This window comes from Caretta caretta, chromosome 3 (assembly GCF_965140235.1).
Source record: "Caretta caretta isolate rCarCar2 chromosome 3, rCarCar1.hap1, whole genome shotgun sequence".
In the NCBI taxonomy this organism is placed as follows: domain Eukaryota; kingdom Metazoa; phylum Chordata; order Testudines; family Cheloniidae; genus Caretta; species Caretta caretta.
Window position 1 is genome coordinate 48,771,237 of NC_134208.1, and position 7,043 is coordinate 48,778,279.

A 7,043-nucleotide genomic window follows, 5' to 3' on the forward strand; every position below is an offset into this window, starting at 1 on the left:
TTGTTTGCTTTTTCACATAGCTATTTAAAAGGAAAAACTGCCCCACTCTGCCTTGCCAATTCCTACCTTTCATTTTAATGTTGTAACATTCAAATAGGTGTTCTCTGCCTTCCAATTGAATGTTGTTACAGCCATTTGAATAGATATGGTATATAATGTCCAAAAGAATTTAGTGACTCCAGATGTTTTGCAAACCTACATTTGCTCTGGTGAGTATTAACTTAGTTCTATGACTTTAAAATCCCTGCCACTGGTTCTTTACCTTTTGATGCTCAATTTTTGTTTGCGGCACACTTTTCTTTGGTCATACGCATTTCTCTGTCTGCCAGGAGCAAAGAGAAAATAAGAAATAAGTTATAATAATTGTTATGAAACTTGTTATGGCCAGTAAAGCTTGATCTCTTTCTGGCTGCTTTTGTAAAGATTAAACTAAGATCACTGCCTCTTCTCTGTGGATTTTTTTTAACTGTGAGTTATTTGTCTCATATGTAATAGCTCTGTAGACTAGGTAACAAACAGGGTTATTTGTATCAACTTCTTAATGCTCAGAAATAAGTACTATAGCTACTTATAGGGGTCAGATCCTTTTGGAGTCTGAGGAAATCCCTATAGATGGCTCTATGTGGTAAATACTGTGCGACATGTAGGCCCTTCTGATCTTTACCAAATATGGTTAAGTTTACAGAACTAATGAGGTCACAACATACTTTCTTTCATAAAAGGAAAGTCTTCCATCATCCTTGCATGCTATCTGAGAGATATTTACAATAACTGCTATCTCTGTTTTACAATTCATTTAACATAGAAACAAAACAGATGGAGCTGAACCTGACACAAAGGCTCTTTTTCACTAACAGCTTCTCTACATGAATAGCTACTATGTATTTACCACAAATCTACCCCCCAGAAGCGGGCTGTGCAGTAACTATTGGTGTGGACCTTGCTGATGTGCACTAACAGTTCCTTAGCATGCTTTGATCTGCCCTGTTTCAAACTGGGCTCAGTTAAAGCACACTAAGGAACATCTAAGGTGCGTCAGCAGGCTGTACATGGACATGCAGTGTGTGGCATGCTAGGGCGAGGTAGATTGAAATCCCAGCATGCCACGAACTAACTTCATATAGACAAGCTCTAAGTTAATCAAGAGAGTCTGTTCTTAATCTATCTTATCTACTTTTCCTTGGCATCTTTGAACTGATTCTAGTTTTCTTAAATATTTCTTGCAGAAATTAAAATTCAGTTATAACATCCTGGTAAGATCCAGTGGTGAAGGTGTGAGAAAATGTTGTGTTTTGTATTAGTTTGGCAATCTATGGACAATAAGAGAGCACTCAAAGAAGATAAGGTCATTGCCAGTGCAGAGAAACTAAATGAATTCTTTGCATCAGTCTTCATTGCAGAGGCTGTGAGGGAGATTCCCACGCTTGGTCCCTTCTGTTTAGGTGACAAATGTGAGGAATTGTCCCGTATTGAGGTGTCAATAGAGGAGGTTTTGGAACAAATTGGTAAACAGTAATAAGTCACCAGGACCAGATGGTATTCATCCAACAGTTCTGAAGGAAATCAAATATGAAAATGCAGAACTACTAACAGCACCATGTAACCTATCATTTAAATCTGCTTCTGTACCTGATGACTGGAGGCTATCTAATGTGACACCAATTTTTAAAAAGTCTGCAGAGGCAATCCTTCCAATTAGACTATTAACCGAACTTCAGTACCTGGCAAATTGGCTGAAACTATAGTAAAGAACAGAATTATCAGACACACCGATAGCCAACAAATCATGTTTATCTAAGAGTCAGCATGGCTTTTGTAAAGGGAAATCATGCCTCACCCATCTACTAGAATTCTTTGAGGGGGTTACAAATGTGGATAAGAGTGATCCAGTGAATGTCATGTACTTGGACTTTCAGAGAGCCTTTGATAAGTCCCCTTACCAAAAGCTCTTAAGCAAAGTAAGCAGTCATGGGATAGGAGGGAAGGTTCTCTCATGGATTGGTAACTGGTTAAAAGATCGGAAACAAAGGGTAGGAATAAATGGTCAGTTTTCAGAATAAGGAGTCCGGTGGCACCTTAAAGACTAACAGATTTATTTGAGCATAAGCTTTTGTGGGTAAAAAACCCACTTCTTCAGATGTGGTGATTAGCCGAGATGGACAGGGATGCAACCCCATGTTCTGAATGTCTTTAGACTCTGATTGCCAGAAGCTTGGAGTGGACGACGGGATGGATCACTTGACAATTGCCTGTTCTGTTCATTCTTTCTTAAGTGCCTGGTATTGGCTACTGTTGGAAGACAGGATACTGGGCTAAAGGGACCAATGGTCTCACTCAGTATGGCCATTCTTATGTTCTTAATCGGTATCTGTGCAAAATGAATGTAACTTACATTCTCAGTAGACAGAAGGAGAATGTCAAAATAACAAAAGAGGTAGGAAAAACAATAAAGAGGGTGTAAAAATACCCTCTGCAAGTTTCCGTGGAGTTCTGCAATGCACTGTACTTGGGCCTGCATCTTAAATCTTTCTGGCAAATGCAGCTGGTGCAGAATTCAGCAGCTCAATTGTTACTCAGCATGTCATTTTGTTGAACATATAGAACCTGTGCTCTATGATCTGAACAGTTGATTTTTGGACTGATTTTAAGGTTGGTTTGTCATATAAAGGACTATAGGACTTGGGACAACTGAGATACTGCCTCTTTCCTCATGAGACAAGGCCACTGCTGTGATCAGAGCAGGCATCTGAGCTGAAATTCCATTGGTATAAAAAGAAAAAAAGAGTTGCTGGTATTTACTGCTAGAGCCACCCAACTGTGGAACTCGCCACTCCCCTTGACCCTAGTCTGCAACAGTTGGATTTTAACCTTTAGGGTAGGTGACTAGTAGGGAGTTGGGAGACCAGTGAGCACTCCAACAAGGATTTGGTGGAGATTGTGGTTATTTTTACTCTGCCAGAGTATACTCTCAGAGAATTAATTGCTGACTTTATGTATGAGTTGTATTTTAAGTGTGTGTGTGTCAAAGGCACCTACCACCTGGGATGAGCGCTCTTTTATTTAGTTAGTACAAATCTCAATAAATAAGTAGTAGAAAAGAAGGAGACAAAGAGTCTTAGTGGTCCTGTTGTATATAGAAAACTAGCACAATTAGTTTAACATAGGATAAAAAGTAGTGAAAGAAATGTCTCAATAATTTTACTTTAAATCAAGACAGCTTGGGACATGATGTCTTTCTGAAAGGACAAGCCTGAGAGAACAGTTATTTTGGCTCATTCTACTGTGAATACTGAAAACATCACCCATGTGCAACACAAGACCCATTGATTGAATGCCAAAAGTTGGTCTGGCAGGGAATGCTAAGTAGTATCTGCCCAAATCTGCTTTTAGTAATGATTAGATGGGTTCCCCTACTGATAGCTTTGTTTTCAAGCCCTTGTTGCCCTAGATATTCCATAGACACAAAGTGATGGCAAATGAGCCCTGCACATGGCTTGAGCTACCAGCACCACTGTTACTGTAGGAACCCAAGTGTACAAACTGGTCTTTGGAAGTTAGTTTCCTTAGTCAATATTAATTTACCACAAGTGGTTTTCCCTGACTCCTGCCCACTTCAGCTGCCACCTGTCATGTAAGTGCTGCAGTGGAGCCTAATTGTGGCTTTGTGGTGTATGGTGTAATAATAGGCAGCAGGTTTAAAACACACCGAAGAAAGTATTTCTTCACACAACACATGGTCAACCTGTGGAACTCTTTGCCAGAGGATGTTGTGAAGGCCACAACTATAACAGGGTTCAAAAAAGAACTAGATAAATTCATAGAGGATAGGTCCATCAATGGCTATTAGCCAGGATGGGCGCGGATGGTGGCTCTAGCCTCTGTTTGCCAGAAGCTGGGAATGGACGATGGGATGGATCATTTGATGATTACCTGTTCTGTTCATTCCCTGTGGGGCACCTGACATTGGCCACTGTCAGAAGACAGGATACTGGGCTAGGTGGACCTTTGGTCTGACCCAGTATGGCCATTCTTATCTTCTTATGACTTAAAAATATTAATCCACACTGTCTCTGTGAAGTAGATAAGCATTTTGGAGTCCCCACACTTTACAGATGGGGAAACTCACAGAAGTTAAATCAAAGTCTCAGAGTTTACCAGTGGTGTAGCTGGGAGTAGGACTCAGGATCCCTGGCTCCCAATCTACCAAACTATGCATGCTACTACATAATAGCTTCTTTAAGGATGGTGGCTTTCCCAGGCCCTTGGACTGAAATATTTAGTAATTATAATGCTTCTCCTTTGTGGCTAACTAACAGGGTGACATGACCCTTAAGAATTAGAATCAGAAAGACTTATGTCAGTAAAAGTGCTTCAAGCCAGTATAAAGTCTATTTCTGGAGTACAGTTTGAGGTTGTTTCTTGGTTGGCACAAAACTGGTGCTTTTCTTTCTTTCTTCTTCTCCCTCCAAGCTTCCTCTCTTGCATCAGAATTTGAGGTTTTTAAAGTCTTCCCTTCCCCCTCCCCCCGCTCCCTTATTTCTCCTCTGCTCCTTCAGATGCCTGATCTTGTTTCTCCTTTTGGCAGGGCTTTTTTTTAATCTCCATAACTCATTCAGGTCCTTGGTAAAATAATTTAAAATTGGTCTGGGAAGGCCAGTATGTTATTGTGAAGATAGCTCCCCTCTCTAGTCCTGACTCAGCCCAACACAAGCAGCAAAGGTTTTAAGGATGTCACTAAAAGCCTTATACTACTCTGCATCAAATTCTGGTCCACCAGAAGTCCATGAGCAAGTTCCCACTGACTTCAGTGGGACCAGGATTTGGCCCTTTGGTATCTGGTTCTTGCTGCTTCAGGCATGGAGGTGAGTAGAGATAGCAAGAGCAGAGTTGAGAAGTTTCTGCACTGAAGCTACGGGAAAGAGAGTTTCTGGGGAAATGAGGTGAGTCTCTGTCCCATCTCCTTTGGGGACAGAGGTGGTGGGGTGACTCTGGCTCATTTCTCAGGGGAGTTTGTCCCAGTGGGTCACTGAGGAGGGGCTGGCTGGTGCTGCAGGGGAGGCAGCAGCCTCCTCCTTTGGCAATGTGCTGTGTCATCTTGGCCTGGCCACCTCTGGGCCTTGGGAGGGAGCTAAGAGGACCTGAAGTGCTTAGTGCAGAGAGCATTTTTGTAGGGTAAGCAGCAAGAGTCACATTAAGGTGTGTCAGAGTCAGGCCTAACACTAGCTGGACAAAGAGGTACCTGCAATGGCAGAAAGAACTTCATCTGAACAGACAGAGATATGCTTCCTTCACCTTAGTAATAATCACCAGACACTTTGCTTCCCACCCCTTTCTGGAGCAGTAACTACAGAGGATAGTGAGCTCTATGTTTCTGCTGCAGACAGGACTCAAAGTGGAAACTGCTGCTTTCACAGGGGGTAAAATGTATTGTCCCTTTTGGGGGTTGGAGGCATAGGCGCCGACTTTTACAGGCGCCAGTGGGTGCTCAACCCCTCTTCCCCCAGCCCCACCCTGACTCCACCCCTGCCCCGCCCGCCCCTGCCCCACTCCCATTCCAACCCCTTCCCCAAAGTCCCCACCCCAATTCCACCCCTTCCCTGCCCCTATTCCAACCCCTTTCCCAAATCCCTGCCCCAGCCCCGCCTCTTCCCCACCTCCTCCCCTGACTGCGCCACGTCCCCACTTCTCTCCTCTCCCTCCCAGAGCTTGTTACGCCATGAAACAGCTGTTTTGCAGTGGCAAGCGCTGGGAGGAGAAGTGGGGAAGCGACGCACTCAGGGAAGGAAGTGGAGGTGAGGTGAGATGGGGTGGCGGGGGTGGGGCGCTTGGCTGCTGGTAGGTGCAGAGCACCCACCATTTTTTCCCCGTGGGTTCTCCAGCCCTGGAGCACCCATGGAGTTGGTGTGTATGGTTGGAGGGATCCTCCAGGACTAGGGAATATGGGACAGTCTTTTCCCTGTGCGCCAGTGCCATGAGTCTGGCTCATTATGCTCCCCCACCCCACACACACCAGCAGAGGGACCAGTTTGCTTCAATGCTTAATTTGTGCCAGGGCTTACCAGGGCTAAGCCCCAGCATCTCTAGGCTTGGCAGTTCATAGCCTCAGCACCTATGGGCTTGATACAGAGTCTGAATGAGCTCTCCCCTGTCGTCTAGCAATGAGTTGTGGAAGAGGACTTCAGGAGCTGATCTCATTTGCATGGGCACACCTAGGTGCTCATTAGCATGATGGGATTGCTTGCAAAATTATCACTTTTGGCTGGTGTTGGATCCTGTTTCCTTGTTATTGGGGCAGGAGTAATAAAGGGCTGTTATCTTTGTTATGTGAATCAAGGGCAACAGAATTGTACTTGGCATACCCTGATTGAGAGACTTACCCTCAACTAAATGGCACTTGATAGGCAGGGGACATGGGTTCCAAAAGCCACAGGGAGAGATGCCAGCATCAGGGTTTTAGACATAATCTGATTTTTCCTCTCTTCACTGCATAATAAAAGAGCTAAGTTAGATTCAATTGAGAGTTTTATTACATACGGCAGAGCTGAAATCTCTGATATCTAGGTCTAAGCATTAGATCTGCTTTGGGATAGTGTCTCTAATACAAGAGACTGAGTAGCGTGCACTGCACCAGCAGTGAGGCTCCTCCACTAACAACTGAAATCACTGAGAGCTGTGTTAAGTGGTGGGACCTGAAGACGTTCTGATGGGTTGGCAATCAGCTGGCAGAGAGTACTGGAGCAGAGCCCCACAGAGAGGTGTGGCAATCGGCCTTTGACCAGCAGGGCGGCTGGCAAAGAGGCATGGAGTGTCAGTCTGGTAGCTGGCAAAGAGGAGCGGCGAGCGAGTGCCAGGGTAGCAGAGTGAATAAGGTGCCTTGGTATACCTCTCCACCCAGGATGGGAGGTGAACTCTGGAGATGCACCTCTTAAGTTTGGGTCTGTGCTGTCCGAGGACAGTAACTGTGAGTGGGGTGCAGAGAAGGGACAGGCATGTTAAAGGGACTTTTGGTTGCTGGACTTAAGAACCTGAGAGAAAAGAATACT